This window comes from Microcaecilia unicolor, chromosome 1 (genome assembly GCF_901765095.1).
Source record: "Microcaecilia unicolor chromosome 1, aMicUni1.1, whole genome shotgun sequence".
NCBI lineage: Eukaryota > Metazoa > Chordata > Amphibia > Gymnophiona > Siphonopidae > Microcaecilia > Microcaecilia unicolor.
The window spans coordinates 280,570,987-280,592,822 of record NC_044031.1 but is presented as its reverse complement, the minus strand read 5'-3'; the positions used below and the strand labels follow the sequence as shown (position 1 = coordinate 280,592,822).

At 41.8% G+C, this 21,836-nt stretch overlaps 2 long non-coding RNA genes across 4 annotated transcripts in view; one reads left to right on the top strand and one right to left on the bottom strand.

Annotated features, from left to right (window-relative positions):
• LOC115460208 overlaps positions 1-21,836 on the top strand; it is a 232,554-nt gene that overhangs the window by 145,546 nt on the left and 65,172 nt on the right. The gene's annotated exons all lie outside the window — the stretch shown is intronic.
• Positions 98-21,601, bottom strand: LOC115460209. Its single transcript, XR_003940414.1, has 3 exons — positions 21,588-21,601; positions 12,106-12,115; positions 98-191 (listed from the first exon to the last, which is right to left on the bottom strand). It is a non-coding gene; the product is annotated as an uncharacterized LOC115460209 (long non-coding RNA).

Here is a 21,836-nt window from a genome sequence, read left to right as displayed (position 1 = left end):
CGCTACTCACGCGGCAATCGGGCAGCACGCAGCAATGTGTTTCAAGTTAGGTGGCTGTCGGAAGGCCAGCACTGGGGGAGCTGAGAATATCTATTTCATCCTCCTGGGATAGTAGCTGTAGATCTTTTATGATTCTTCTCAAGTTTTTCCAGGTCTGGATTGTATGTCAATACAAGGGGGATTCTCTTTGACTTCCCTTTCTTTGTACTGCAATACCAGAGAAAAACTACACCTTTGGGAGCACCAAGTGTAGTGTACAAAAAGGCTTTCTTTGTGTATACCTTTTATGCATACATGTAGTTGTGCAGTTTTATAAAAATTCTTTACTGTGTGTAATAAAGGGTGAAGGGATGTGGATTTGATATACCGCCTTTCTGTGGGGTACATCCAAAGCAGTTTATATTTTTTATTATATGCAAGTAATACAGGCTTTACACGTGCAAAAAATTATGCTCCTAAGGGGATATTTTTGTAAGAGAGTGTGTAGAACAAAGTTTTAAGGACGCAGGTTGGCTGTTGGTAAAATCACCTATGCATACACAGGCATGAAACATAGCACGCCTTCTCCTCTTACACGATATAAACGTATGTGTTCCTGGGTTGGAAAGTAGGCAGAGTGGAGATGGAGTTAGCATATGCAAAGGCTATTTAAACCCCTTCTTTTTATAAAAAGAGCTAAAAATGGGGTGCACAATTTAATCAAATAATGAGCCAGTTAGTGACGATTTTTTAACAAGCAATTATTGGCGCTAATTGAAATCAATTAACATGTACGGGTGTAATTTTAAGCATTTGATCCATGCCTACATCTTATGTGCATCCCGGAAAAGGGGGTGCAGAAATGGGGGGAGGCTCATGGGCATTTCGGGGCAAAGCGTGGACGTGGATTCCTGTTACGCACTGAATTATAGAATAAGGGGGGTTCTGCGCAGGAATTTGCACCATGTTTTCAACGGTGCAGACGGATGCGCCTAAGTTTACGCATGACCCCTGTGCTTAAGTGCTATTCTATAAACCACACCTGGGCACAGCTTATATAGAATAGCACTTGGGGGGGGGGGGGGGCTAGGCACCATTTATAGAATTCACTCCAAAATGTATATATATAATCCTGTTCTTATTTATTTATTTATTTATTACATTTGTATCCCACATTTTCCCACCTATTTGTAGGCTCAGTGTGGCTTCCACAGTACCGGAGAGGCCTTTGCAGGCTCCGGTGTGAACAAATACAGGGTGATGTTGTGGTAAGATCAAGTTCATGTGGCACAGCACGTACACACACTTATAGAATTCACTCCAAAATGTGTATATATGATCCTGTTCTTACCGGCACGTACACACACTTATAGAATTTGCTCCAAAATGTGCATATGTGTGCCTGCTCTTACCAACATGTATACACACATATTTATACTTGCTCTGAGGCTGGTGTGTCATTATAAAGAGGTGAAGTAAATTCTCCCTGCCACAAAACCATCCGTGGGGAGGGCAATTTTAAGTTGTGTTGCAGGTATTTCCATAAGGTATGGTAGTTTCCTGAGGGGAAACGTTCACATCCTTTGAAAATTACCCCATGGGTGTACACACTCGCATGTACATCTCCTGTTTGGCACACACAACTTTCTCAGTTAATTTTGCACATATATGTTTTGCATTATAAAGTGCACGTGTGTAAATGCTTATCCCCAACCCTATCCCAGGGAACACCTCCACTGAAGTCAGATAAACATGTACAGGCTGGGATTTTAGGTAGCACGGGATGTAAAGTTTTTAAATAAAAAAAATAATTAATAATGAGCTTAACACACATATATCTCAAGCAATTTGACAGAACTAGTTTTTCCACAAAAAATGCCATTTTTCCTGTGGAAATGCCTTCTTGATGGGTAGTTTTAAAATGCAGTTCTGTAATAGGATGTCTTGTAGGAGCCCATTCTATGATTAACATAGGCACCTATGTTATGCTTTTATATCGCTCCATGGTGTAACCGCACAGCTCAAGTACTGTGTGCAGTTCTGGTCACCGCATCTCAAAAAAGATATAGCGGAATAAGGAAAGGTACAGAGAAGGGCGACATAAATGATAAAGGGGATGGGAAGACTTCCCTATGAGGAAAGGCTAAAGCAACTAGGGTTCTTCAGCTTGGAAAAGAGATGGATGAGGGGGAGACATGATAGAGATCTATAAAATACTGAGTGGTGTGAATCACTTTATTTACTCTTTCCAAAAATACTGGGACTAAGGACACAAAATGAAACTCCTAAGTAGTAAATTTAAAACAAGCTAGAGAAAGTATTTCTTCACTCACCGTGTAATTACTCTGGAATTCATTTCCAAAGAATGTGGTAAAAGTAGTTAGCTTAGCAGGGTTTAAAAAGGTTTGGATCATTTCTTAAAAGAAAAGTCCATAAGCCATTATTAAGATGGACTCGGGAAAATTCCACTGCTTATTTCTAGGATAAGCAGCATAAAATCTATTTTACTGTTCTGGGATCTTGCCAGGTACTTGTGACCTGGATTGGCCACTGTTGAAAACAGGATACTGGTCTAGATGGACCATTGGTCTGACCCAGTATGGCTATTCTTATGTTCTTTTTCTAAACATTTCTGTGTGTAACTAGCAGAAATGCTATCATCTGTGTTATAGAATTTGCTCCGTAAATGATTAATCTTTGAATAGTGTTTTTGTTGTTTTTTTTTATTTATATTTGTCATGGCCTCCTTTTTTAATCCAGATTGGTTGAATTGAGGCTTTGGTTATAACATAAACGTATTCCAACAAGGTAAGACCAGTATAATGAAAGAGAGGTTAAATGAGCCTCTCAGTATGATACACAGAATAGCGTTGGGAGATTCAGCTGAGGTTTTTGCGTTTCACAGCTCTCTGTTCCCTTTTCTCGTCTATGGTTTTTGTACCATTGTGCTAACATTTTTTGCTAAGATAAAATGGAGGTGGGGAGGAGTCACAATTTCATTGACATCATGTCAGCCGTGTTTGATTTTCCGATGCGTCCAGAAAGTTAGATAAAATCAGTATCAGCCCTCAAGAACCTGGCTCTGACATGTGCTGACTCATTTTACCATCTGAGTTCATTTCATAAAGTGAGTCAGCAAATCTGGCCCCATTTGAAATTCACATATTGTTATTTCCTTCAAATAGCTACTTCGTGTTCTCATGTTGAGAAGGAGTCCTGGTATGGCAATGAGATGTATGGACTTTTCTTAACATGTATATCAAGATGTAGGTATGGATAGATATACATTTACTCCATATCCTATATATGGCACCCAAGGTTGCACGCCTAACTTCTGGTGCACTTTCAGTATGTGCCTGCAAATAAATTGGATAATGAGCTCTCAACCAAATTATTGATGTTAGTAGGCACTCATGTTGAAAAGGATCACATTGCACTGGGGTTGAATAATTCTCGTAGCCCTGGATTGGCCGCAAAGGCTGTGGGTACACAGACCTGATTCAGTTGCTGGACAGAGGTCTTCTCGGTATTCCGCAGGTACACAGCCTGTTGAAGCAAGGTCCAGTACTGATGGAGGATCTGTGCCCCTTTGGTCTTACAGCTTGACCGTTGAATGGGCTCAGTTGAGACGAAAAGATTATTCCGATTCGATCATTTCTATCTTGCTTCAGACTCAGAAACGCTCTACATTCATTTCGTATGCGAAGGTGTGGAGGATGTTCAAGGGCTGGTGTTCTGAGAGCGGGCTCTGTCCCTTCTCTGCTCAGATCACTCACATCCTAGCGTTTCTCCAGACAGGCCATCAGAAAGGATTGGCATTGGGTTCTCTAAACGTTCAGGTTGAGGCTTTGGCCTGTATCAGGGTCTGACTACAGAAGATGTCGCTTGTGGCTCATCTAGATATCGTTCAGGCCTCTTGCAACCTCCATTTCGTATGCCGTGTCCAGAGTGGAACCTTAATTTAATCTTCAAACTCTTCAAGAAGCCTCCTTTTGGGCCACTCTGGAAGGCCTCCTTGAAAGATCTTGCACTAAAGACAATGTTCTTGGTGGCAGTTATGTTGGCAAGTAGGGTTTCGGAGCTGCAGTCTCTCTCTTGTCAAAATCCCTTTCTTTGCTTTTCCGAGGTTTGAGTATCCCTGTGTATGGTTCCTTCCTTTCTTACGAAGGTGGTATCAACATTTCATCTCAACCAGTTTGTGGACAAAGAGGCTCGGTATTCTCCTTGAAGCTTCTCGATATGCGTAGAGACCTCGTTAGATATCTGGATGTCACAAATGAGTTTTGCAATCGGATAGACTGTTTGTGCTTTTTGGTATATAGAGGCTTGGCCTCATGGCTTCCAAGTCCACAATTGCTAGATGGCTGAAGAAGACTATTGATCAGCTTAATAGCTTGCAGGGAAGCAGGCTCCTCAGGCCTTGAGGGCTCATGCTACGAGGCATACAGAGACATCCTGGACAGAGTCTACCTTACTGTCTCCAGCAGATATTTGCAGGGTGGCAATGTCGTCAATACTGCGTACCTTTTATCCAAGCGCTACAGGGCGACACATTTGGAAACCAGTTTTAGTGCTTTGATCCTCAGGGCAGTGGCGCCAGGATCTCACCCACTCAAGGAATTTCTTTTGAACATCCCATAGGTTCTGAAATAGTGGGAAGCTACATAATGGAAGGAGAAATTAGGTCTTGTTTGATAATTTTCTTTCCATTAGTCCTTCCCACTATTCCAGAGGCATGCCCAAGGTTTCTGAGATGTTTAGTAGGTGCGAAGTAATGGGTGGAGTAGCCTAGCGGTTAGTGCAGTTGTCTTTGATCCTGGTGAACTGAGTTCGATTCCCATTGCAACTCCTTGTGACTATGACAAGTCACTTAACCCTTCATTGCCCCTGGTACAAAATAAGTACCTGTATACAATATGTAAACCGCTTTGATTGTAACCACAGAGAGGCGGTATAACAAGTCCCATCCCCTTTCCCCTCAACTGTCACCTTGCATTGTGCTTCCCGCATATCTCTTGTTCTCTAAAAGTTGTCCAGAGATTAGCAAGGTTCACACGTTTGCTCATCTGATTAGGTTAGCGAGTTGTTTAAGGTTGTTGTCTATTCTGAGTTTCTCCTTACTGCTTGTCTGTGTAAATGAGGAGCTGGACTGGATGCCAAGAGAGATATGTCTCGGCTCAGTTTTTAATCTCCACCTGCTAGTTGATGGACACAACTATCCCACAGGTTCTGGAATAGTGGGAAAGACTAATGGAGATAAAATGGTCAGGTAAGACCTAATTTCTCCTTTTTTGCCTTTGCCGTTTCTTCCCGTTCCATTATCTGTGAAAGATGTTCTAAATTTGGGCCCACCCTAGTCCCACCCATGACACGCCTCCAACATACACCCTTTCTATTTGGATGAACTGCAGTGTAAAACATCCAAATTCTGCCTTTCAAAATCACGATTTGTCTGTTTTGTTACAGATGGACCTTTTTTGGCCATTTTGAGATATCTATCTGCTTTGAAAATTAGCACCAAGGGCTCTTACTGTGGTTCAGTGTGGAATCCCACAGCTTTAGAAATTGCTTCATCACCCTTTCCAGACTGATATATTTCAATAACTTTTTTCTTATTTCTTCTGGAATTTTCTTTGATCATGGCTTAGTGTTCTTGTAGAAACTCTGTGGTGACTTCTCCCTCATGGTAAGGTTCAGTATATAGTGAAGTTTAGTTTCAACAGGGCTAGCTGCAGGCAAACGTGGCTGTGTTCAGTCAGCTGAATCTAATTATCAAATTGGGTCAGTTGATTAAGGGGGCCGTTACTTCTTCTCACGAGTGATAGGGTGTTGGATAATATTTTTTGTTCCTTAAATAAATGAAGTAATGTAAAAACTATGTTATGTGTTTACTCAGGTTCCCCTTTTCTAGTATTACATTTTGTTTAAACATCAGAAACCATTCAGTGTAGCATATATGCAGTAATAGGAGAAATCAGGATAGGATTTTTTACATCACTGTACAGTGGTGCTAGGAATGGATTTCAAACAAAGACAAGTATTTATATAGTTCATTATAGTCATCAATTCCAGTGAGTATTATGTCATCGTTGAATAGATACTGTTCACTCGATCAGCTTATTTTCTGATCTTGCTCTTAGTATAAGGGTGTCCATGACAGAACATTGGTTTTGGTGAAACACTTCAGTTTCTATAACACACTTTCTATAAAATTTCATGTGTGATGTGCATTATGTCCTATTTTTATTCTTATTCAACAACAATTTTATCTAAAATTGAAGGGCTTATTTCCAAAACTCCCCAATGCAATTAATATGGACTCAGGAAGGTTTTGGAAATAAGTCCCTCAATTGCTCTTTCATTTGAAAGCGTAGATAGAGTATGTTGTATAGAAGATCAGTGAAACAAACTCCTACTCCTACTTTAATGCATTTGAATTGTATTTTTTAGATAGCAGAAAGTAAAAAAAAAATGTATAAGGATGTGAAGACTTCTACAAGGTACTGTGTAAATAAATGGACTTAATTTGTGGTGGTCTGAAAAAGAATTAGTCTTGTTACATCCCCTTCCTCCTTTGAGGATAGTTTGACACACGCTCCTCTTTCTTAGACTACAAACATTTAGATATACTAAGACACTGCTACAAATACTACCACTTGTCTTAAGCGCCAACCTTCCTCATATTTCAACAGTGTATCCAGGCTCTGGAGTAAGCAGGTGCCACCCTCAGTTGCCATTTTTTTTTTTCAAAACGTTTCTATTTTTTAGAAAACAGTTGAACTATATAAACCAATTCACGTTTTTAAATAATTGGATGAATTTATTATAGTAAGACCTATGTCCAGTGAAATGAGAGAGGCTAAGATATCGGCAGTAGCAACAAGGTGGCAGTATTGTCTACTAGAATATACAGCATGAACAAACATACAAACATAGCAACTGGCTTTTATATTAGACTAGTATAAAAGGCCCGTTTCGGTAGGCAAAGAAACGGGCACTAGCAAGGTAATCCCCCCCCCTCCCTCCGTCCCTCCCTTTCGAGTTCCAGACCCCCCTCCCCAGACCCCTCCCTCCCTTCCTTCCTTTCCTTTCGTCTGAGTTCCAGACCCCCCCCCCTCCCTTCTGAGTTCAAGGCCCCCTCCCACCGAGTTCTAGACTCCCCCCTCCCTCCGATTTCAACCCCCCTCCACGTTACTGACCCCTGGACCCCCATGCCGCGACCCTCAACCCTTCCCGCAGAAAACCCTCCCCCGCTGGCGTTGCGTACCTGTGCTGAAGACAGCCAAAGTTCTCTTCTCATCTGCACTGGCGAAGCTTGTTGAATGATCATCTGTTGAAGTTTTTGTGCGTGCGTCTGATGTCAGACGCATGCACAGAAACTTGAACAGATGATCATTCATCAAGTAATGCCCCAGCGCAGCCGAGAAGAGAAGTTTGGTTGTCGTCAGCACAGGAACGCAACGGTGGCGGGGTAGGGTTTTCGGCGGAGGGGGGGTTGAGAGGGTCGCGGCAGGGGGTTCCAGGGGTCAGTTACGCGGTGGGGAGTGTTGAAATCGGAGGGAGGGGGGAGTCTGGAACTCGTTGGGAGGGGCGTGAGGGGGCCTTGAAAGGGATGGGAGAGAGGGAGTGACGTGTGTGTGTGGGAGAGGGCGGGGGTGTTGATTTTCTTCGGGTGGGGGGGGGTGCTTGGTGATGTGCCGGGGGGGGGTTCTGTGTTGCCCGCTCCCTGTCACTTGCTCAGAAGTGGCAGGGAGCGGCGCACTGACAGCTGATTCCCAGGCAGGGGGAGGAGTAGAGAAACACGCTCCATGTGTTTCCCTACTCCTCCCCTTGCCTTGGAATTAGCTGTCAGTGACGTTACTGACGTCAGTGTGTTCTTAGCTGCCTAGCAGACCACCTCCGAGGGATCCACGGTTCCAGGCAGGTTAGAACGTTGGAGGTGAGAATTATTATATAGGATATGCATGTATGTTTGTGTGAAAGACAGAAGGTGGAGGAGTCATAGATTTTCTTTTTCTCAGTCCTTCCATTTGATACACCCTTTTCTAATGTAGCTCCATTCCCTTCCTCACTGTCACATGACTCAGGCCACCCTGAAAGCCTAAAACAGAAACTCCATCTTCCCTTCCACCTCCACCTAGCCTAAACAACTCTCACCTTGTTCCACTGCCATGTGAAGGACCTGAGCCCAGGAACTGAACCCAGATTCTCCACATGAGGACCTGATTTGGGTCCATTTACCTGCTCTATGATAAATTCAAGTTTGTTTGTTTGTTTTTTTTAGGGCACTTTTCCAAAATGTTGGTAAAAACCTAGAGTCACAGGCATATTAAAGAAATCACAGATAGAGCAGGTCTGATCTGTCTCATTATCAACAAGTCTCTAATCCTACCATTTTTCTCAAAAAGTAAAATGATTTCTTATCTAGAGGACTGACTCTCTTGCACGGACGATCCTTATGACCTTGGGCAAGTCATGTAACTCTGGATGACTACTCCATGTGACACAGCTCTTAAGTTTTCTGGCGGAGTATACTAACCATTTTCAGAGGCAGTATGGTTTAGTAACCATATAGAGGTCAAGTAAGAGAGAAGTACAGTGCACTCCATTTAAATGCATGTCGGATAAGCGCATGCTCTGTTTAACTGCATGCCATACTTCAGTCCCGTTTTTGGCGCCATCAGTTTCTATGGGGACCAACTTCTGTTTAGCGCACCACTGATAAGTGCAAGATTCGCTTATATGCATGGTTGAAGACCGCTTCTCTGTAGGAAAGACTCCGCATAAGCGCATGCACGGAATATGGAAGATGATAGGCACGTGACAAAGGGGTGGTAAATTTGAAATCTCATTGGTTAACTGCCACAGGCAGAATAAGCGAAAGAATGTTGTTAGAGTGTACACTGGAGTAGTTGTTGTCGTCGTTGTCGCGCAACTGTAAGATTTTAACACTGGCTGAACGAATAGAAGTTCTTAAAAAATTAGAAAATGAACAAAGTTAAGCATCTATTGCTAAAGAATTTGATGTCAATCCCAGTCAAATTTCACGTATCTTGAAGCAGAAAGATCAGCTTCTGGAAGACTGGCAAAACAATACAAAACCACACAGGAAACGAAAACGGACGGGAAAAGCTGAGGATGTAGAAGATGCTCTTCTTCAGTGGTTTTCTCAAGTCAGGAGCAGACAGTTTCCTGTCAGTGGGCCACTGCTTGTGGAGAAAGCTAATCAGCTAGCTGAAAGTCTTGGACTAACTGAATTCAAAGCCACAATTGGATGGTTGGAAAGATGGAAGGAGAGGAACAACATAAAATTCAAGAAACAGCATGGTGAAAAACAAGACGCAGATGACTTTGGTGCTGAAAATTGCGTTGCTTCAGTTCTCCCTACCATCTTGAACGAGTTTGCACCTCGTGACATTTTCAATGCTGACGAAAATGGTCTCTACTGGCAAGCGATTCCTGATGGAACACTTGCATTCAAACAAGCTGAAACTACAGGAAGTAAAATGTTGAAGGACCGACTGACCATCCTCCTTTGCTGCAATATGGATGGGAGTGAGAAGTTGGAACCACTCATCATTGGAAAGAGCAAACAGCCTCGTTGCTTCAAGAATGTTAAGCGACTTCCAGTGTCATACGAGGCTAATGCAAATTCATGGATGACGGGGGAAATTTGGAAGCAGTGGCTAAAGAAGTTAGACACTAGAATGCGGGCACAAAAGCGTCAGATTTTGCTGCTTTGTGATAATTGTGCTGCACACAGTGATGATGTCAGGCTGTCTAATGTCAAGATGGTCTTCCTGCCACAAAACACTACCTCTTTGATCCAACCTCTGGATCAGGGCATAATAGCCAATTTCAAACAACATTATCGGGCTCTTGTGTTGTGTGCTGAGCATTATGGATGAGCAGACTGGCAAGGATAAACATGCTGTTGAACTGGCTCGTAATGTATCACTGTTGGATTCCCTACATATGCAGAAAGAAGCCTGGTATCAAGTTACACAGGCAACCATTGTGAACTGCTACAAGCGGGCAAGCTTTGTTAGGGATGTGGACAGGGACGAAACAGATGCAGCTGTTGCAAATGCGTCAGATGAACAGGCTATTGACATCCCAGCCGGTGTTACTGAAGAGGAATTTCATCACTACGTAGCTGTTGATTACAATCTACAAACAGCTGATGACAGCACTGATGTCCAGATATGCGCCTACACGCAGGCAACGTTGATGATGAAACAGATGATGAAATGAGCAGCGAGGCACATGCTGACAAAATTCAACAACCTCCTGTCACTTTTGCAAGAGCGCTGGAGAGTCTCAATTCGCCTATCTGGAGGCCACTGGATGTCAGTGCTATGACAGTCTTTACCGTCTGGCAGATGTAGTCTATGGAACTCACAGACACAAGAGTGTACAATGACTTACTTCAAGTAAGCCTAATGTCAGTCAACGGAGACTGTATAACATCAGTTAACGGAGACTGTATACTGTACGTATAATAAATAGTACTGTACATATGTTGATCAGTTAACGCTCCGGTTAACGGCATGTATTTTTTTGGTCCCAGACCCTTGCAATTAAGCGGATCGAGAAATAAGTCTGCATTCTTTTAAAATCCCTCCACTGCAACTGTTTTAACCATAGTTGAGTACAGGATGCATGTATTGACTTTGGATTGATTTATTGGGCGTTTGTGTATGCCACTTGGGTTAGTCTTGTTGCGTTAACCTTATGCAATCCCAAAAAAACAAGTCTTTGTAGGGGTTCTTTCACACATGCTTTCCTATTGTTAAATATCCCTCTTCTTTCATGCATTGCCAAAGTAAACACTCCTAATCTCTCAACACAGGATAAGTTTGTGTGAGGGTTAGTAGCCCTGTTATGAATCTCTACTAGTGTCTCAGTATCTTGGCAGATATGTTTACACTGTTTTGAAGCTATCTTTCCTCTGTGTCTGGTTTCTGCTTTAAATATAGTGTAACGGAAGCCGGGACTTGGCAGTTAGAATGCCTATGAGTCTTGTGTACATAACTACATTTATCTTATATTTTTTCTTTATTTACAACATTTCTAAACTGCACTATCCAATTGTTATAGGTGGACACCCTATATATTCACTCTTGGGTATGTCTCATTCTTTATTTCTGTTCATTTTATTTTTTTTTTAGCATATATGTTCAGCTTTTTACCACCGCAACATAAGTCATTCATCTTTATGTTTTTATTTGTAACATACATTTGATGCCAGCGTATTTTTAAAAATTATGTGTCTCGTATGCACACCTGTTTATCTTTTGTTTTTTTTAATGTTCTTATTGTATTCATTTGCGGGCAATGTAGCCGAAACATGGCCCGTATTGAGTCCGTCAAGTGGGTTTGCATTTGTTTATGATATTGATGTGTACAGATTCCAATAAAAGAACTGTTTGAAGACATTCCCGGCTACATTCTGGTCGTCTTTGGGCATCTCCCTCCTCTTTTTCTCGATGTATTCTGAACCAAAAATATTCTTTTACTTAGTCCTTTAGTCACTTAAATTGAGGGATAATATTGGTAGAGGGAGTGTTACAGCAGTTTCTCCGACTGTGTACAAATTCAAACGGATTACTTCCTGTATGAGACTTCTGAAGTTCTTCTTTCCTCTTTCAAACAAAATCACTCTGGTCTACATATGGTAAAGCTGTCGGCTGTACTTAGTGTTGTGGTGATCTCAGTGGCATGGGACTAAGCAACTTTATGACTCAAAGAGTTTCTGACCTCACTTGACCTTTTGGAAGCATGTTTTCATAGCCATCAGGAATGGTCACAAGTGATTTCTTCATTTTGTGTCTTGGGAGACTTTTTTTTAAAATTCAGAGCACCTCTCCCCCCCTTAAAAATTGTATTCATGTATTTTTATTTATTGGGATTTATTAACCACCTTTATGAAGAGGTTCACCCAAGGTGGTGTACAGCAGGTACAATTTAACATAAAACTTAATTTTGTTAACAGCATAACAATAGTAAAAATGCCATCTTTTATTGTTAATGAGATAAAGTATGATTTGGAAAATGAGTTAAAAATACTTGGAGTCATATTTGATAGTTTTCTCACTTTTGAGGCCCGAGTGAAATTGGTTTCACTGAAAATTTTCTGTACCTTATAGAAACGTATTTATTTATTTAGATTTTGCTCACACCTTTTTCAGTGGTAGCTCAAGGTGAGTTACATTCAGGTACACTGGAAGAGAGATTTGTTTAATTAAAAAAAGTTTCTATACCACCTATGACTAGGTGGTTTACAAGGTAATAATCACAGTATTCAACAAAAACAACTACATACATACACCACATAATCAATTACAAATTAGTTCAATTTGTCATAAAAATAAAAAAAAAAAGGCAGACACAAACAGTTGCTTTCAACAACTTTCTAAATTGTGTTTTACTACTACATTGCTGAAGCTGTCCAGACAGTGCATTCCACAAATTGAAACCAGCTGGAACAAAAGCTGAGACTTGAGTGTTCACATAGCGCAATTGTCTAATCACATCAGTTGAGAGAGGCATAGCAGTTTCAGATCTTGTACGCCATGGGCAGTAAATCTGTAGTGCTTGTTTCAAATAAAATGCAACAGTAGAAAAAAGAACCTGCTGTACAGTGGTCAATACTTTAAATTGAATCTTCTGTATAACAGGGCGCCAGTGAAGTTGTTTTAACAGTGGTGTTATATGCGAATACCTTGCTACCCCCATTGCTGTTCTAGTAGCCGCTTTCTGAACTACTTGCAATGCTTTAACACTCATAGATGATAAACTGATGTACAAAGCATTGCCATAGTCCAGACGTATGAGAACCATACTTTGAACAACACAACAAAAATCATAAGCAGAAAGCATCTTTTTAAATCTATATAACATATGCTATTTGAATCACATTAACTACCTGAGACCTCATAGTCTATATATTATCAAGAATCACCCCCAACAATCTCATTTCTTTCTTGTTTGGAACATACATTCCATCCAAGCATATCTTATGTAGCCAAACTGTCATCTCTTCTCTACCTACAATCATAACTTCTGTCTTAGCCACATTCAAAAAAAAGTCCATGTTCAGCCATCCATTGTTTTACTTTTCTCATATACATATTTAATTGGTCATTCCAAGCATACTCCCATGATACTATTGGTAAGGAAAGCTGCATATAATCTGCATAAAAGTGATAACAAATCTCTAAAGTCTGAAAAACTTTACTCAGTGGTGCCAAAAATAAACTGAACTGTAGTGCGGACAATGCTGATCCTTGGGGCACTACACGATTAACCTCAACCGAACTGAAACCTGAGAACCACTCAGGTAGAAAATATTTTGGCTCTGTGCAGTCAAGTCTTTTAGTTTCCAGGCTCTGGATCCTGGTGAATGGGTGCTCAGTCAGGAAACCTTTTGCCTAGTGGTTTAGCATTGGTGTGCTCCAGTCTTCCGCTTCATGGCGACTTGAGCCTGTTCAGAAGGAGGGAGGCCAGGTTATGCAGCCTGTATACCTTGGTACAGCCATGGCCCAAGGTCAACCACTGTACATCTTTCCTCCTTGACCATTAGTTGGCTGTGCTTTGCAGAATTTAGAGGCATCCCTTCTTAGTCATCCTTATTGTGCCAGACCAACCACAACCCAGTTTTTTTTTTTGTTTCATTTGTACCCCGCGCTTTCTCACTCATGGCAGGCTCAATGCGGCTTACATGGGGCAATGGAGGGTTAAGTGACTTGCCCAGAGTCACAAGGAGCTGCCTGTGCCTGAAGTGGGAATCGAACTCAGTTCCTCAGTTCCCCAGGACCAAAGTCCACCACCCTAACCACTAGGCTACTCCTCCTTGTGGGAATAATCAGCCTGCTGTCCTCGGAGAATACCTCCTACAGGTAAGTATCTTTGCTTTATTATCAGTCAGGTTCAGGAGTAATGTCAGGAAGTATTTTTTCACGGAGAGGGTAATGGATACATGGAATGCCCTCCCATGGGAGGTGGTAGAGATGAAAACAGTAATGGAATTCAAACATGCGTGGGATAAACACAAAGGAATCCTGTTTAAAAGGAATGGATCCACGGAATCTTAGCGGAGATTGGGTGGCAACATCGGTAACTGGGAAGAAAAACCAGTGCTGGGCAGACTTCTGTGGTCTGTGCCCTGATTGTGACTGAATAGATATGGATGGGCTGGACTGTAAATTTTAAGGGGCTTCGACGTTAGCTTCAGAACTTTTAGTACAAGAACAGAGCTGGGCAAATCGAACTCGGGTATACATATAAAGTATCGCATACCATGTAAAATTAGTTTATCTTATTGGGCAGACTGGATGGACTGTACAGGTTTTTATCTGCCGTCATTTACTATGTTACTATCTTCACTGCTTCACAGGGCTGCTGCTTCAAGGCTCAGTACTCATAATGATCCAGATCCTTTCTTGCTTACTACATGGCCCTTGAAAGGCAACACCTGAAAAGGAAAGGATTTTCTCCTTCAGTTATTGCTACTCTGTAGACAGCATGGAAATCCTCTATCCACTTCACCTATATCTGAGTTTGGAGGGTGTTTGAGTGCTCTTCTCAGTCAACTCTCCTTTGATGAGTGGTTATTCCAGTCTTTTTGGAATTTTTGCAAGGAAACCTGGAGCAGGGGCTGATGCTAAAATCTCTCAAGGTTCAAGTAGTTTTACTGGCTTGCTTCAGTGGCAAAGTGGCTGGTTCCCCTGGATGTAGAGCTATCAAATTGATCTGGCCACTGCTCTGTGCAGTTGTTCCTCAGTGGGATCTCCACTTGGTCCTGGCGGCCCTTACCAGACCACCTTTTGAGATACTGCATTCTGCTTAAGTGAAAGACCTTACTCTGAAGACTTTTGTTTTTTTTCTGGTGACCATCACCTCAGCTAGGATCTCTGAACTTCAGGCCCTTCTCTTATACAGATTCTTATTCACATTTCTCTCCTGACCCCGCTACACTATAGATGGTTCTCTCCTTCCTTTTGAAAGTGGTTTCTTTTTAACTGAGTAAGGTGGTGGTGCTGACTTCCTTCCAGAAGTCCTTGGCATCCATTTTCTCAGATTCTTTCAAAGTTGGATGTCCAGAGTGTTCCCCTTCATTACCTGGAGGTTCGTCCTTGTATGTCTAGGTTGTCCATTGTGAGTTGGATCAAACTAGCAATTGAACTGGCCTACATTCCTCAGGTTCTAAGAGTGCATTCTACCAGGTTTAAAGCTATATCCTGGGTGGAAGCGAGAGCAGCGGCTACGAGGATATTCGTAGAGCAGCAACATGGTATTCACTGCATTTATTTCTTAAGTATTACAAGCTTGACATTTGGGCCAGGCAAGACAGTGCCTTTGCAGGGGGTTGTGTCTTCCACCCTGTGGGATAAGAACTTTGATACATCTCATAGGTCTGGACTGGTCTAGCAGGATGATAAGGAAGACTAAATTTGTTCTTACATGTTAATTTCCTTGCTTGAATCCTGCTAGACCACGACCTGCCCCTGAAGATGAAAAAATGTCATTTTCTTGGGGTCCTTGGTCTGCCACCAGTTATCTCAGTGTGTTCTACATTGGTATCTTTTCCTGTTATCTTCCTCTTGTCTTCTCTCCCAAGGGATTTGTGGATATGTTGTAGTTTTTCTCCTTAATTTTCTTGTACATGCTTTCTTTTGATCTGCTTTGGCATTAGCATACTGGAAGGTCCCTGAAGAGCAAAGATGTCATCAGACTCGTCCAGTTTTCTGCCTCCATCTGCTAAGGGTACATAATCCATAGGTCTGGACTGGTCTAGCAGGATTCAAGGAAAGGAAACAGTTGGAGTTGTAGCATCAGAGTCAGAAGTAATTTTGGTGGCGTCGGTCAGTAAAAATGTGCCCCTCCGACTCCAGCTTCAAAATAATAAAAACATTATAATATATGGTAAATTTATCATTTTGTACTTTAAAAAAATATATATATTACATTACAATATACTTCTATACCGCTGATACCTTCTTAGCGGAATAATTAAAAAACCAAGACAGTCTCTGTCCCAGATCTAAAGTTGTATTTACCAGTACTTTAAATCCAGAACCCAAAAAAAAAATATATCAAAGCTTAAATATCAGTCAGAGTCAGAGCTGGAGTCATAAGTACATAAGTATTGCCATACTGGGACAGACCAAAGGTCCATCAAGCCCAGCATCCTATTTCCAACAGTGGCCAAACCAGGTTACAAGTACCTGGCAAGATCCCAAAACAGTACAGTACATTTTATGCTGCTTATCCTAGAATTAAGCAGTGAATTTTCCCCAAGTCCATTTTAATAATGGTCTATGGACTTTTCCTTTAGGTGTAGCCTAGTGGTTAGTGCAGTGGACTTTAATCCTGGGGAACTGAGTTTGATTCCCACTGCAGCTCCTTGTGACTCTGGGCAAGTCTCTTAACCCTCCATTGTCCCTGGTACAAAATAAGTACCTGAATATATGTAAACTGCTTTCAATGTAGTTCCAAAAATCTCAGAAAGGCAGTGTATCAAGTCCATTTCCCTTTCCCTTTTTAAAACCCCGCTAAGGTAATTGCTTTTACTACATTCTCTGGCAACAAATTCCAGAGTTTAATTACATGTTGAGTGAAGAAATATTTTCTCTGATTCATTTTAAATTTACTACTTTGTAGCTTCATTTCGTGGCCCCTAGTCCTATTATTTCTGGAAAGAGTGAACAAGCGATTCACATCTAGCCGTTCCACTCCACTCATTACTTTATAGACCTCTATCATATCTCCCCTCACCCGTCTTTTCACCAAGCTGAAGAGCCCTAGCCACTTTAGTCTTTTCTCATAGGGACGTCGTCCCATCCCCTTTATCATTTTTGTCACCCTTCTTTGTACCTTTTCTAATTCCACTATATCTTTTTTGAGATGTGACCAGAATTGAACACAGTATTCAAGGTGCGGTCGCACCATGGAACGATACAAAGGCATTATAACATCCCCATTTTTGTTTTCCATTCCTTTCCTAATAATACAGTAGTAAAATAGGGGAGTCAAAGGTTTGGTGTACTGACTCCACATCCCTGGAAATTATCAGGTAAGAACAAATTTTACTTTCTCTTACTTAGCTACAAGAGCATTCATTTTGCAGCTCTTCCCTTTCCTCTCTACACTCTTACTACAGTCCTCATAAGAACACAAAAATAGCCAAACTGGGTCAGAATCCTGCTTCCAGCACTGGCCAGTTCAGGTCATAAATACCTGTCAGAATCCCAAATAGTATCAAGACTCATGCTACCGATCCCAGAGACAAGCAGTGGCTTTCCCCATGTGTATGTCCCTGTGAACTCTGCTCATTGTGTAAGTCGCTCTTATCTGTGCCTTTTTTTTCCATGCTAACTTCACACGTTCCATTTTTTGCTACACAAGATGCTTGAAATAGATTTCCTGAGTTGCTTAATAATGTCCCCTCTGGCCTTATTCAAATCCTGCTTAAAACCCATCTTTTGAGGCTGTTGCACACAGCCAATTTAACCATCTACCTCTTTCTATAACTTTAGTCTCTAAATTTAAGTGCCATTTGTGCGGTGAAGTTGTAGAATTCTAGCACGTACACAGGTAGGTGTATAGTGGTCCCGGTGGACTGGAGAAGGGTGGATGTGGTTCCTTTGCACAAGGGTGGAAGTAAGGAGGAGGTTGGGAATTACAGACCTGTCAGTCTGACCTCAGTGGTGAGTAAGCTAATGGAAACACTTCTAAAGAGGAGGATTCTGAGATTATTTGAACTAAATGGAATGCGGGACCCGAGGCAGCATGGCTTCACTAGTGGCAGGTCGTATCGGACGAATCTGACTGTCTTCAATTGGGTGAAGTCTTCAGCTGGGTGAAGGCAGGTCGTATCGGACAAATCTGACTGTCTTCAACTGGGTGAACAAACAGTTGGACGTGGGAGGGGCGCTTGATGTGGTATACTTGGATTTCAGCAAAGCTTTTGACACGGTTCCGCACAGGCAACTGATAAATAAATTGAGTGCCCTCGGTATGGGACCTAGAGTAACTGATTGGGTTAAAAATTGGTTGAATGGAAGGAGACAGAGGGTAGTGGTAAATGAAGCTTGCTCTGAAGAAAAAGATGTCATCAGTGGAGTACCGCAGGGATTGGTCCTAGGGCCGGCTCTTTTTAACGTGTTTGTGAGCGATATTGCAGAAGAGCTGTCTGGTAAGGTTTGTCTCTTTGCGGATGATACCAAACTCAGCAACAGGGTGGACACCCTAGAGGGCGTGAATGACATGAGGAAGGACCTAGCAAAGTTGGAGGAATGGGCCAATATTTGGCAACTAAGGTTTAATCATAAAAAATGCAGGGTCATGTACTTGGGTCGCAAGAATCCGAGGGAATGGTACAATATAGGGGGTGAAGTGCTTCAGTGTACGAAGGAAGAGCGGCTCTTGGAGGTGATTGTGTCTGATGACCTTAAAGCTTCCAAACAGGTAGAAAAAGCAATGGTCAAAGCCAGAAGGATGCTTGGGTGCATAAAGAGAGGCATGACCAGCAGCAAAAAGGAGGCAATAGTATAAAAGGAGGTCTCTAGTGAGGCCTCATTTGGAGTACTGCGTACAGTTCTGGAGACCACACCTACGGAAAGATAAAAACTGGATGGAGTCGGTCCAGAGGGCGGCTACAAAATTAGTAAGCGGTCTTGAATGTAAAAATTATAGGGACAGGCTTATGAACCTCAACATGTACTTGCTGGAAGAGAGGAGAGACAGAGGAGACATGATAGAGACATGTCAGTATCTCAAGGGCATTTATGTAGAGGAAGAGAGCCTTTTTCAACTGAAGGAGAGCTCTGGCATGAGGGGGCATATGATGACGCTAAGACAGAATATGCTTAGGAGTAATCTAAGGAAGTACTATTTCACAGAAAGGGTGGTGGAGGCGTGGAATGGCCTCCCGGTGGAGGTTGTGAAGTCGAGGACTATTCTAGAATTTAAAAAGGCATGGGATAAGCATGTGAGATTGCTTAGGAAAAGGAAGAGCTAGGAGTTAAAGTGGATGGGTCATATGGCCTTTATCTGCCGTCATGTTTCTATAAGCATTGTGTGCACACTCAGCACTATAACTAATGCACGCAACTTGCTTAGTGTGTGAGTGATGGGAGTATATACGGGCAGAACATGGGTAGGGCATAGGCAGGGCTCCCACTTACACACGTAAACATTGTAATTACATGCTAAAGTGCTCCATTGTAATTACGTGCTAAAGTGCTACATTAAGGCATGCACATTTACGCCTGCTGTTGACATGGTGTAAGTGGGCACACTTGCTAGGGGGAGTTTTTATAATAAATTGCCTGAAGTATTTTATTTGTTCTGTTTATGTCATGGTCGTGCAGAAAGAGTCATAGAGAAGGGACCATTTCTCATAGTAACATAGTAGATGGTGTACGGTCCATCCAGTCTGTCCAACAAGATACCATATGTAATGAGTTTATAATGTGATACTTCATATGTATATCTGATCTTGGACATAGACCACAGAAGTCTGCCCAGCACTGTCCTTGTTCGAAATTTCTGAAGTTATCAAAACCCCTGAAAAGCTCCACTGCAGGCCATCCAAATCTATTCAGCCACGATCAGGGCAAAGACCTCAGAAGTCTTGCCCAGCACTGGCTTTGCTTCCCAGTTACTGGTGTTGCTGTCTAATCACCACTAAGCTTCTTTGGATCCATTCCTTCCAATCAGGATTCCTTTGTGTTTATCCCACGCATTTTTTGAATGCCATTTCTGCATGTTTGAATTCCGTATCTTCCTCCTGTTGCGTATGTCTTTCAATGCCACAGAAAAGATCCGGGATAACAGAATAGGTAATAGGCTAGTCAGTGAGGTACAGCGTTGTTAGAGGAGGTGACCATGAGTGAGACGTTTCTAAGAAATGCAAAGCTGTATTAGAAAGTATGACCGTGTTTAATTTCTCTCTATATGCTCATTCTGATTTATCGTTGCTTCAGAATGCTGAGCACTGACGTCAGGTGCCGCCACCTACTTTGGTTGTGAGATTGAAAAAAAGGGCGGCACAAGATCGCAGCACTGTGCCATGCAGCATGTGCAAGAAGCACTTGCGCCAGGACAAGCTGGCTAGCAGTAGATTTAGGACCATACTTCAAGATCTTTTGTTTTGGGGGTTTTCTTTGGCCCGTGCAACTTGTTTGGAAAGGAAAAAAGTTGCATATTAAGGCAGAAAGAAAACGGAAGATTAAAAGTAAGCAAAAGATTGAGAGGAAGCCAAAGGGGGACTTTTATTACTGGAAACCATAAAAAGTTTCTGTTTCAAGCAGCTTGACAAGGGATGCAGTCATTCAGTGCCTCAGCAGAACACTTGAAAAAGAAGATAAAAGGCAGAATGGAGGAAAACCAAATGGCCCGCTCACAGCTTGAAGGGCATCTTCATAAATAAGGCAAGTAAAAAAGGCTCAGTGGCTATTCTCATATCTATTTCAGTTCCTGTAGTGGAAGGTGCTAGAAGTTGGAGGAAGCCTTTTTGAATTTCCAGAGCATGGGTTGTACAAGCAGTGGCAGTGCCTGCTTTTACCTTCTGCCTTTTTTCTTTCCCCCTCCCTCCCACACATGCTACTTTGCCAGAATGCCTCAGTCTTCAGCTGGGCAAAAGAGAGCTCTGTCTTGCAGTTTCAGGCCTTGGCTTTCTCCCAAGACTCTCTGGCAGAGAAAAATGTAATGTCCAGTTTGATCACGAGCTTTCAGGTTTTTTTTTTTTGTTTTTTTTTATTGCCGTGTTCCCCCATGTCTCACTCCAGTAGTTACTGATTTTTGTTCACTAATATTCTGGGTTAGAAAGGACCAACTGATGTAAAGGTGAAGGACTGTTTCCTTTGTCAGTTCACGAAACCATCCAGCTTTAGCGTTATGTGATATTGGCACAAGCTATAAATCCCAAATCTCTGTTTTCTTAGAAGTGTGCAAATCCGTAGGAATGGGGGCTGAGATTTGTTGCCATTAGTCCTCGCTTCAAGTGCGTGGGGATATTTCCCCTATTCTCTTCCTTCCCCAACATACCTAATCTGGTCATACTGGTGACAGCGTTGGGCTGGGGACCTCGCACCAGGGGTCTTTCTGGAACCCTGCAGTCATGTATTTTATTTTTTAATTATTTACAGCATTTCTATCTCACATTTTCTAATTAGTGTTGTTTCAATGTGGTTTCATGGACCTAAATATCTTTAAAAAAGTGATCAATCTAGAAAAAACATTTGTTCAGGAATCTTCACCATATAATCACTTTTAATGTGTAATGGAAGGAAAAGGGCCTCAGTTGTTGCTAGAGCTTCAATAACATTGATAGGAACTGCATGTGATAGCATTTTCTGCTTGGCTGCGTTCGATCATTGGCTCAAAAAACCTCTGTATTAATTTCATTTTTTTTATTTATGAAATTCTCATCTCCTGAACAGATCCAATTGAAAACCCTTTTATGTTTCAAAAATTGAGCATGTGAGAGAGACACTTACCTTATAATGGGACAATCCCAACGGGAACCCGTTTCACTACCGCTTCATCAGGGGAAGTCCTCTATCCGTCTCTTTCTCTGACAAGCAAGAAAAAAATCATACTACTTATATACACTCGCTTTAATTTGGGGTTTTATTTATTTATTTGTTAATTTATATACCGTATCTTATTGCAACTGCAAAACAGAACGGTTTACATATGTATAAAACAACTAGTATATACAAATAAACAAACATAGGAATTCCATTCATGACAGGAAAGCACAGCAAACCAGAATTAACTACATAATAAAATCAGTACAAATTAAAAAAATCTAATATACAGTTAAGCTACCCCTTTTTTTTTTTTCT